The sequence below is a fragment of the Pavona decussata genome, unplaced genomic scaffold (genome assembly GCF_977016875.1).
Source record: "Pavona decussata unplaced genomic scaffold, jaPavDecu1.1 SCAFFOLD_426, whole genome shotgun sequence".
Taxonomy (NCBI): domain Eukaryota; kingdom Metazoa; phylum Cnidaria; class Anthozoa; order Scleractinia; family Agariciidae; genus Pavona; species Pavona decussata.
Genome location: NW_028145783.1, coordinates 970,589 through 981,786, shown reverse-complemented (window position 1 = coordinate 981,786; position 11,198 = coordinate 970,589). Strand labels below are relative to the sequence as shown.

The 11,198-nt window shown below is 34.6% G+C and overlaps 1 pseudogene; it reads left to right on the top strand.

Moving 5' to 3' along the window:
- The first annotated feature begins 639 nt into the window (after positions 1-639).
- Positions 640-4,306, top strand: LOC146450811 (uncharacterized; annotated as a pseudogene).
- The last annotated feature ends 6,892 nt before the right edge of the window (positions 4,307-11,198 follow it).

The window sequence follows — 11,198 nt, the reverse complement described above, 5'->3', positions numbered from 1 at the left end:
AAATGGATCAAATTGGAAATTCGAAAGAGTAAATCATCTTGACATTCAAATAACACAATTCATCCCACTCAGAGGTACATCCTGGATTCCCCTTCCAAAACAACTGTCAAACAAAAAAGCAATTATCAACATGAAAAATGAGGACAATGAATGCTTCAAATGGTGTGTGACAAGAGCTTTTTTTCCTGCCAAGAAAAATTTAGAAAGAATTGATAAAAATCTCAGAGAAAATTCAAAAAGAATCAATTGGACTGGTTTGAAATTTCCTCTTAATTTGAAAGACATAAAACATTTTGAAAAATTAAATCAAAACATTTCCATCAATGTCCTTGGTTATAAAAAAGATGTTTATCCGCTCAGGATTTACGAAGGAGAAGAAAGGCAACACCAAATCAACCTTCTTTTGATTGAAAAAGAAGGAAAAAAGCATTATTGCCTCATAAAAACATGAGCAAGCTGCTGTCAATGCAAATTTCAAAACACAAAGGATCAGTTCATATTTGTTTCAGATGCTTGAACCATTTTCCCAACGAAAATGCATTGAACATTCACAAAGAGATTTGCAATAGCCATGAATTCATCGAAATGCCAGAAAATGAAACTTTCATCCAATTCAAAAATCACATTCGCTCGCAAAAAATGCCATTTGTCATTTATGCTGATTTCGAGTGCCTTGTTGAACTCATCAGCGGATGTCAACCGAATCCAGAAAAGTGTTTCACCAACCAGTTTCAAAAACACAAACCTTGTGGGTTTTGTTATCACATCAAATGCTCTTTTGATGAAAAGCTTTCAAAAACTGTGACATATCGAATGAAAAATGAAGATGAAGACATCACCAAAATATGTGTTGAAATGATTGAAGATGATATAGCAAGGATTCAAAGTATTCCACCAAAGCCCTTGATTCTCACACAAGATGATTGGGATGATTTCAAAAATGCAACAAAATGTTGGATCTGTCAAAAAGAATTCGAAGAAAACGAAGAAAAAGTCAGAGATCACTGTCACTTCACTAGAAGATTCCGTGGAGCAGCTCACAACTCATGCAATCTCCAATTCAGAAAGCCAAAGTTCACTCCAGTGATTTTTCACAATCTTCAAAACTATGACGCACATCTTTTTGTCAACAATCATGGGAAAACATATGGAAACATAAGATGCATTGCAAAGAATGAAGAAAAATACATTTCATTCACAAAAAAAAATCGTTGTTGGCCATTATCTCAACAAAAAAGGAGAATTAAAAGAAAAGAAACATGACATCAGGTTCATTGACAGTTTCAAATTCATGGCATCTTCTCTTGATGCATTGGTAAAAAATCTGGAAAGAGACAAAAGATTGAAACAAAAAAAAGTCTCCTCAAAGAAAAAATCAAGGAAAGACAAAAAACCCTGAAAGAAGAAAAACTGACTCCAGAAGAAAAAAAAGAACTGGGAGAAAAACTGGATCTTCTTTCAAAAAAAGGAGTTTATCCTTATGACTTCATGGAGAGCTTCAACAAATTTGAAGAAACAAAACTTCCACAAAAAGAAGATTTTTTTTCAAAACTCAACTATGAACACATCACACAACAAGATTTTGAACATGCACAAAACGTTTGGAAAACTTTCAAATGCAAAAACATGGGAGATTATCACGATCTCTATCTCAAAACAGATGTCCTTCTCCTTGCTGATGTTTTTGAGGAATTCAGAAAAGTTTGCCTTGAAAACTACGAGCTTGATCCAGCATGGTATTTCACATCACCAGGTCTTGCATGGGATGCAGCTCTAAAGAAAACCAAAGTCAAACTCGAACTTTTGGCTGACATTGACATGCTTCAAATGATTGAGAAAGGAACCAGAGGGGGTGTTTCAATGATTTCAAATCGTTATTCAAAAGCCAACAACAAATACATGAAAAATTTCGATCCAGAAAAACCTTCAAAATTCATCATTTATCTTGACACAAACAACCTTTATGGCTGGGTAATGTGTGAACCTCTTCCAACTGGAGACTTTTCATGGGCAGATCCTGAAGAATTCGAAAACTGGCAAAATTTTCCTTGCATTCTTGAAGTTGATCTGGAATATCCCAAAGAACTTCATGATCTTCACAATGATCTCCCACTTGCCCCAGAGAGAATCATTGTCAACAATGTTGAAAACTCATTTCAAATCTCAAAAACAAAGAAAAATATGTGATTCATCACAGAAATCTCAAGCAATATCTCCAAATGGGCCTCAAACTCAAAAAGATTCACAGAATCATCAAATTCAAAGAAGAACCCTGGTTGAAAACTTATATTGAACTAAACACAAAACTCAGAGCAGAAGGAAAGAATGATTTCGAAAAAGATTTTTTCAAACTCATGAACAATTCTGTTTTCGGAAAGACCATGGAAAACATCAGGAAAAGGGTTGACATCAAATTGGTTAACAACAGAAAGTCAGCATTGCGATTCGCAGCAAAACCAAACTTTGAACGTTGCACAATTTTTGACGAAAATTTGATTGCAATTCACATGAAAAGAACAAAATTGTTTTTTGACAAACCAGTTTTTTGTGGAATGGCAATTCTTGACATTTCCAAAACACTAATGCACGACTTTCATTACGATTACATAAAACAAAAATATTAAGAAAAAGCAAAACTCCTTTTCACAGACACTGATTCTCTTTGTTATGAAATTGAAACAGAAGACTTTTTTGAAGACATTTCCCCAGATGTTGAAAAAAAATTTGACACATCAAATTTTCCAAAAGATCACCCATCAAACATTCCAACTGGAGTCAACAAAAAAGTCATTGGAATGATGAAAGACGAGGCAGGTGGAAAAATCATTGAAGAGTTTGTTGGTTTGAGGCCGAAACTTTATTCAATCAAAATGCATGAAGACAAAAAAGAAGAAAAAAAGTGCAAAGGAATCAAAAAAATCAGTCATAAAAAAAACGATCACACATCAAGATTTCAAAGATTGCCTCATTTCAAAACAAATCCAAATGCGATCAATGAATATCATCAGATCACACAAACACGAAATTTTCACAGAAAAAGTCAACAAGATTGCTCTTTCTGCAAATGATGACAAGAGAGTCATCAGAGAGGATGGAATTCACACGTTTGCAAAAGGACATTATAAAATAACAAAATGAATCCAGAAAACATTCCATTTAATACATTGATTGTTGGTCCAACAAATTCAGGAAAAACAACTTTTATTGTCAATCTTCTCAAAACAAAATTCAATCAAAAATTTGATTTCATTTTCCTCCTTTGTCCAACCTTCGTCAACAACAAAACCTGGGATAATTTTGCTGAGAATGACAAAGATTTTTTCATTATCATCCCAGAACACCATCAAATCAATGACTGGCTCAAAATAATCTCCTTTGCCTTTGAAGGAACAAACACGTTGATCATTCTAGATGATTGTGCATCATCAAAAGATGTGAAAAAATGGACAAATGAACTTGTGAAACTTGCTTTTTCTGCAAGACATTCGGGAATCAGCGTTTAGGTTCTCACTGAACAAATGTCAAGCATCGCAAAACCCTTCAGAGAAAACATTGCTGCTTTGATCCTTTTTCACACCATCAGCAAAAGACATGAAAACAGTCTTCGAAGAATTCGCAGGAGATTTGACAAAAGATGAAAAGAGGAGATTGATGTAAGAGTTGAAAGAAGTCAAGTTTTCTCATCTTGATTTTTCCCTCAGACATCCTTTTGGTCTCTCTTTGAGTTATTGAAAAAATTGCCATTTGATTTAAAATGGAAATCCAAGAGCAAGAATCAATGAGAGAAGTCATGTCACTTCTTGAAACTGAACCCCAACCCATTGAAACAGATCACAGAGAAAATCTTGCCATTTTGGCAGCAAGTGGTCAATGCAAGGAAATGATTGGAGTTGATCTCTCTCAAGATCAAATCAAAAGACTTTCAAAGAAAGATGTTGAAAAATATTTCAAAAGATACGAAGCTTCTTTGTCTTCAAAAACTTGCGGTGCAATTGTTGAAACATTTTTGCAAGCGAGTGCAAAAGCACTTTGTTTTTTTCTTCCTCTTGAGCAAGAAAAGTTTTTGAGTGGATTGAAAAATGATTTCATTGTCAACAGAGAACTCCATTTGATTGCTGGAAGTCTTTATTTGAAATATGGAAAATACATGGCTGCTGCGAGTGCAAGTCTTTTGGCAGCAAACAGTTTGAGACATGAAGAAGCGAACGAAGTGATCGAGAGAGCGAAGCGAATCGAAGAACCTGTGAAAGAACCTGTGAAAGAAATTGAAGAAGAACCTGAGAAAGAACTTGATAAGAACCTGTGAAAGAACTTGAAGAATAACCTTTGAAAGAACTTGATAAAATAATTGGAAAGAAATTGAAAAATTCAAAAAAAAATTCAAAAAAATTTTTTTTTATTTTTAAATAAAATGGAAAGCCTTCAATCATTATCAGCGAGAGTTCTTGCAAAAAATGATTTCAACGAGAATTTTTCTTCACAAAAAGCTCATGTGTTATTGGGAAATCAGAAATGCAAAGAAACAAGAAATTTTTGATGAATTCAGTAATTAAGAAAATTTTTGTCTTGAAATTGAAGATCATCTTGATTACATTGATAATTTATTTCAAAATTATTACCTGCCAGAAATCCATTGGATTTATTTTGTGGAAATCAGAACTTGGAATGAATTCATTGATTTTTTAGAATATTTGAATTGCGAAGAATTGAAAATCAAAGAAAAATAGCAAAAAAAAAAAAGAATCAATGGAGGAAAAATTGATAGAAAAACTTTCAAAAATTGAAAGAGATGAGGAAATTGATCAAATTCGTATTTCACTTTTTGATGAGTATTTTTGTAAAGATTATTCATTCCAAATTAGAATGAAAAAAAATTTTTTTTGAATGATCCTCGTATATTTGATTACATTTCATTTGGTTTTCAAATGAAATTTAATAAAAAACATTCAAAGAATCATGTGCTTGTTTATTTTCTCATTTCATCATATTCCATCAAGTAATTCTTGCCAACATAACCATCAAATGAATCTTGAATTTCTTTAATGTTGAATTCTTTGAGTTTTTCACTGAGTTCTTCTTCCATTTTTTCTTTTTTTTTTTTTGGTCTTTTTCGATAATTAATGACATATTTTCTTTAATTATTTCATCAAGTTCTTTCAATTTTTTTTGAAGAAATTCAAAGGTATCGTTTTTTTCAAATGCAAGAAACATTGAATGTTCATGAAAATTTGAACAATTTTCCCTTGCAACATATCAAATCTTTTTCAATTTCAAGACAAAAATTTTTGTATTTTTCTTATAATTGCAAAATTTTTTGCTTTTTGATTTCCTGATGGCAAATGGTTTTTTTGTGAAAAAAATTCTCGTTGAAATTGTTTTTCGCAAGGACTCTCGCTGATAATGTTTGAAGACTTTCCATTTTATTTAAAAATAAAAAATAAATTTTTAAAAAATTATTTCATTATTATTTGCATTGATCTCAACAAAAGAAAAAGAGAAACGGAATAACCAAGAAACTTGTGAAAGAAAGGTGTTTTTTTCTCATTTTTAACAAGTTTTTCAACATCCTTCAAGACATCCTTTTTCAACCTCATCTCGTGTTTGAGTCTGTCATTGAAAACTTGCATGAGTCTTGTCTTTGTTTCTCCCGTTTGGTTTCGAAAGAAATGAAATGTTGACTCATGATTTTCTTGAAGATTGTCTTTTTCAAGATATTGCTGATGTTTTTGTCTGTTTTCTTCTGATTCATTTTTGATATATTCCAAAACCACTTCAAGTTCTTCTTTGTTTAATTTTTTCCATTTTAAATCAATTGACAAAAAATTGAAAAATCATTTAAAATGGAAACTCAAGAACCTGAAAAAATCAAAGAACCTCAAACAAGTTCTGAAAAAAAAGAACCTGATTCTGAACAAATCACAACAACAATAAAACAAACAGTTCCAAAAAATCCAGAATTGCAGCTGGAAAAAAACTTGCTGAACACAACAAAAAAGCACGTGAAGCAAAGAAAAAAGCAAAAGAAGTCACGAGAACAGACACTAAAAGGGGAGAACAAAAAGAAAACCCTCCATCAACTGAAAACGAACAAAGAAGCTCATTTTCACTCACTCAAGTGCTTTCTGTCGCCAGCATTGTTGTTTCACTTGCTGGATTGTATTACAAGAGGGAAGAGTTGAAACATCTTTTCAAAAATGAAAACAAAGTGGAAAGCGAACGGAGTGAGCGAAGCGAAAAAGCACAAAAAGAGTTGATTGATCACATGGTTGAAGTTGAGAGGCAAAATATTGAAACAAAAAAAGCTCCAAAATTAAAACAAATGGATTAATTTGTTTTTTTAAATAAAATGTCAGACAATAAACTCGTGAAAACAATGACTGATGCTGCAACAATCACTGGATTGGCAGCAGGATTTGGTTGGCTTGCAAAGAAAGTCATCAAAGAACCCATGTCTTCTGATCCTTCATCAAATCTCATGAACTATGTGAAATTCACTGTCATCATTGCTGCCTCTTTGGCAACAAAAGATTATCTTGAAAAACAAAAAATATTGCCAAGTTAAAATGGCAAGCATCGCAATCATGATTAGAGGAGCAATAATCAATGCAACGGCCTTTGTTGGTGGATCGTATCTCGCAAAATATCTTTCTGGAGATTCAGAATCAGCCTCACTTGAGGAAAAAAAGAGACAACCTGGAAGTTGAAAAATATCAAAAAGAACTCGAAAAATACGCAGAAAATCGAGCAAAACAGAATGATTGGATTCAAACAAATGACAGAATCAAAGATGAAGCAAAACAAAATTTCGCAAACACTGACTTTGCTTTAAAACTTTATAACAAGGTTCATCAACAAAAAATTGAGCATCCCAAAGAACCTCAATTTTCAGACTTTTTCCAACCAAGCGAATCTCAAAAACAGGGAGAGTTGATCTTTGTTGGAACATCAGCTTTGGCTCTTGGATTTGCAGCAAGTCATTTCCTTTAAAAAAAGGATATTGGAAAGGCCTTTAAGCAGTGAAAAAACTTCCTCAAGAATCCGGTGTTCCCGAAAATGAAGCAAAACTTTGGTTGATGAAACAAGCAATCTGGCAAATCTATCTGCCTGTTCCAAAAAACATCCAAAGACCAACATTTGATGTTGAACTTCCCAATGCAGTTCATCAAGCTGATCTTCTCTTTCTTCCTCACGATAAACTCCCAAGAGGGAGAAAAATCTTCAAATATGCCTTGACTGTTGTTGATGTCGCAAGCAGATTCAAAGCTGCTGAACCTCTCACTTCAAAAGATTCTTCTGAAGTTTCAAAGGCTTTTCAGAAAATTTATAAAGGACCTTTGAAATGGCCAAAAATTCTTCAAGTTGATCCCGGAAGAGAATTCATGGGTGAAGTCACACGGGAAATGTTGAAACATGAAACAAGAATCAGAAGAGGAAATCCAAATGTTCACCGTGATCAAGGAATTGTTGAGAGATTCAATCGAACTTTGGGTGAAAGACTTTTCAGTTTTCAATATTCCCAAGAAATGAATTTAAAATCGGGTGAAAGATCCACAGAATGGGTGAAAAGGTTTCCAGAAGTTGTGAAAGCATTGAACAATGAGACAACTCGACTGACAGGGAAAAAACCAATTGGTGCAATCAAAGAAAAGTTGGTTGATTCAAAGAAACCAAGTTATTCCAGACCTGTTGGAAAAAATGAAAAGAGACACGATTCTTCAGTGAATGTGAGGTTTCTTTTTGCTCCTGGTGAACTTGAAGGAGGTCAAAGAAGAGCAACTGATCCAAATTGGTCTCTGAAAGTTTTTTCAATTGACAGAGCAATTGTGAATGAGAAAGAACCGGTTCTTTATTATTTGAAAGATGGTCCAAGAAGAGGATTCGTCAGAGAAGAGTTGATGATTGTTCCTCCTGGAACTGAATTGCCACCGGTTTGAAAATTTCTTTTGAAAAATTCAAAAGAAATTAATATGCCACACTCTCAAGCTCTTTGTTCACAATGCTGAATTGCGCATCAGCCAAGATGAAAATGTGACATTTGACATTTCCTGAACCACTTGCTGTTCTTTTGATTGACAAATAAACACCATCTTTTGTGTTCACCAATCTCATTCCACTTCCATGAAGATCATTGTCTTTCACTCTCCTGAGATCGATGAACAATGCAAACTTGTCTCCAGCAAAGAATTCAGTTACGTCCATTGAAGAGTTTTCCTTTCCAAATCTTCTGAAAACTTCATCAAACATGTCTCTCGTTTTCATTCCTTGACTGAAAATGTTGTTTGGAACTCCGTTCACGTCAACTTTCACCTCTGTGATATCAGGATTGAATGTTTTTTCCGAGTCTCTTGCACCTGCAGTGTAAGGTTCAAAGAAAAGGAGGATGATTCCCTTCATTGATCTTCTCGGAACATCGATTGACTCGTTGATGATTGTGTCTGTTCCCCTCGCAAATGTGATTGTTTTGTGATGAGTGACATGTTCAAACATGAAACGATCTCCGTTGAGAAGATTTGAATTGACTTCATCTGAAAGCTTTTTGCTTTGAATGACTTCATATTCAAGCTGAATGTTTGTCAATTTATAACCGAGTTTTGTTGCGTCAGATCCCTTCACGACACCGCTTGCAGGGGCAAGGGTCAATTCAAAAACCAGTTCATCAGACAAGGCTCTTGGATAAAAGGCTCCGTGATCTTTTAAAATTTCATGATCAAGTCTGATTCTGTATTTGTTTTTGAAGATTTCATTCAGTTTTTTCTCCTTGTCAACTCCTGAAGTCTTTTTGTCTCCAGCATTTGATCTGATCTTTGAGAGATCCTCAGATTGAATTCCCCCACTCAACATGTTACTGACTTCCATTTTAATATAATATTTTTAAAATGGCAGAATTTGGAGACGAAGATCCTCTGATTCCAAATGAAGAAGAAGATAAAGATGATGCAGACGAAGATTCTGATGAAGAAGTAAATAATCCTTTCGAAAGAGGTGGAGGAGCATCAGAACCCAGTGAAAGTACTCCAATGACGACAATGAACAGAATTTATGGAAAAGAAGGAGCAAGACCAAAAACTGCAGAAACATCTTTCATTGAAGGTGAAATTGAAGGTCGACAAACGTGGGGAAACTCGCAATCCCTAACAAGAGATGCATGGGATGATCTCAGTATATTTTACCCAAATGCAGAAGATCATAAACTTGAAGCTTCTTTTTTCAAAGATAGGATAGAAGTCAGGATAAAAAAAAAAGGAAAACCATTTTACCCATTAATGACCAAAGATCAAACAACAGGAAAAGAAAGATTAAACCCACAACTGCCAAAAGAAATATTATCTGCTTTGGGATCCGATGCTGAATCTTTGAATGCTCAGGATAATTCTGAAATAAGAGAAAACCGGCAGAGACTGAGAGAAGCAGAAAAACAATTGAAACAAGCAGAAAAGAATGCTGAAGAACTCCACAAAAATGCTCAAGAAATCAGAGATTATAGAAACAAACTTGAACGAACACAAGCCAGAATTAAAGCAATAGAACAAGAACATGGCTCGATTCTTGAAAATGAAACAGAATTGCAAAGACTGAAGCAATTAAAAAAGAATTTGCAAAACGATCTTGAAAATGCAAAAAAAGAAAATGTTGATTTGCAGAAACAAGTGAAAGCCAAAGATAAGGAACAAGCAAAGGTTGACAAACTCAAATCTGATCTTGCAAAAAAACAAAAAGAAAGAAACACTCTTGAAGAAAGGCTCAACACAACAAAAACCATCGATTAATTGAACGAACGAGAGGCTGAACTCAAGAAAAAAAATTGAAAATGACAAAATAATCCTCGAAGATGAAAACACTTCTTCCCAGCTCAGGGCAGAAGTTGAGGCAAGAGTTGCAGAAAATGAACAAGAGCTTGCCAGGCTGGGAACACAAATTGAAGAAATAGAAAGAGAAATACCTCTTCGAGAGAAAATTAAAAACATTTTCAAAAGATATGGATTCACAGTTGCTGCTATTTTCCTTGCAGTTGGCGCAACAATCGGTGTGATTGTTTAATGCACTCACAAAAGGACTCAAATCTGTTGCCAAAGGAGTTGGAAATGCATTGAAAGATCTTGGAAAAAAGCTCGGTCAACTTCTTCCTGGATTGATTGGTTCAATCGTGAGTTTCATCTTCAAAACTGCAGGACAAGTTGTTGGATTCCTTGGAAAAAATGCTTGGCTCTTGATTCTTGCTGTTGCAGTTTTCATGGTTGAAAGGATTCAAAAGAAAGTTGAAAATTGAGTTCACTCCATTGGATTGGACTTTACGAAAAACCTTATAAATTGCAAATGCTCCGAGTGATGCTGCAATGATGACGCCAGATTTCAAAGTTTCGCGGTTTGATTCTTCTTTTTTTTCACTGTCGCTCGCTTCCTGAAGTTTTTTTGTGACTGGTGAAGAATCCAAAGGCAGTGGTTTTGTTTTTTTGTTTTCAACTGGATTTGAAGGATGTGAATTGGGTCTGTTGGTTTTTGGAGGCCCTCCATCCATCATCCTTACTCCAACTTTTTTCATGTCAAGATTGACATCAGAGTTGACTCCGAGTTTCATGTTTCCAGTTGCTTTTTTCAGATTGTTGTTGTATCCAACTGTGCTTTGAGTGTTAATGACAAGATCAGAAGGCATCAACCATGTTCCGGGCGAAACAGCAAGATCAAGCCTGACTTTTGCCTCGTCAATCGCAAGTTGAAATCTTTGGACGCTTTCTGACAAGTCAGGCTGTCTGATTGCATCTTCCATGAGGATGAGAAATTCTCTCTGGGTTTCCTTTGCACCTCCAAATTCACCAAGTATTGATGATTTGACGTTGACTTGTGCTCCAAGAATGCAATAAACGAATGCTTCAATGGATTGATTTAGTCTTGCCATTCCTGCTTGAGAACGTCCATTGAGAGGTCCGTTTGGCATAAAAAATTCAAACTGTTTGTCAGCTCCTTGATCGTTTCTGATGAAATCAATTCTGTTTCCTTTTGCGTCAGTTCCGCCTTCGTCGGAGAATCTTTGACTTGATGGGTTTTCAAGGGTTGCTGGAGGATAAGTCCAATGCTTTTGTGCAAAGTCTCATTCTCCTGAATAAAAGATGTTCACATATCCCAAGCCAAAATTTTGACCGAAAGTGAATCTGAAATCTGTGTTTGGTGAAATTTGAAATTCTGCACAGATTCTCTTGTAT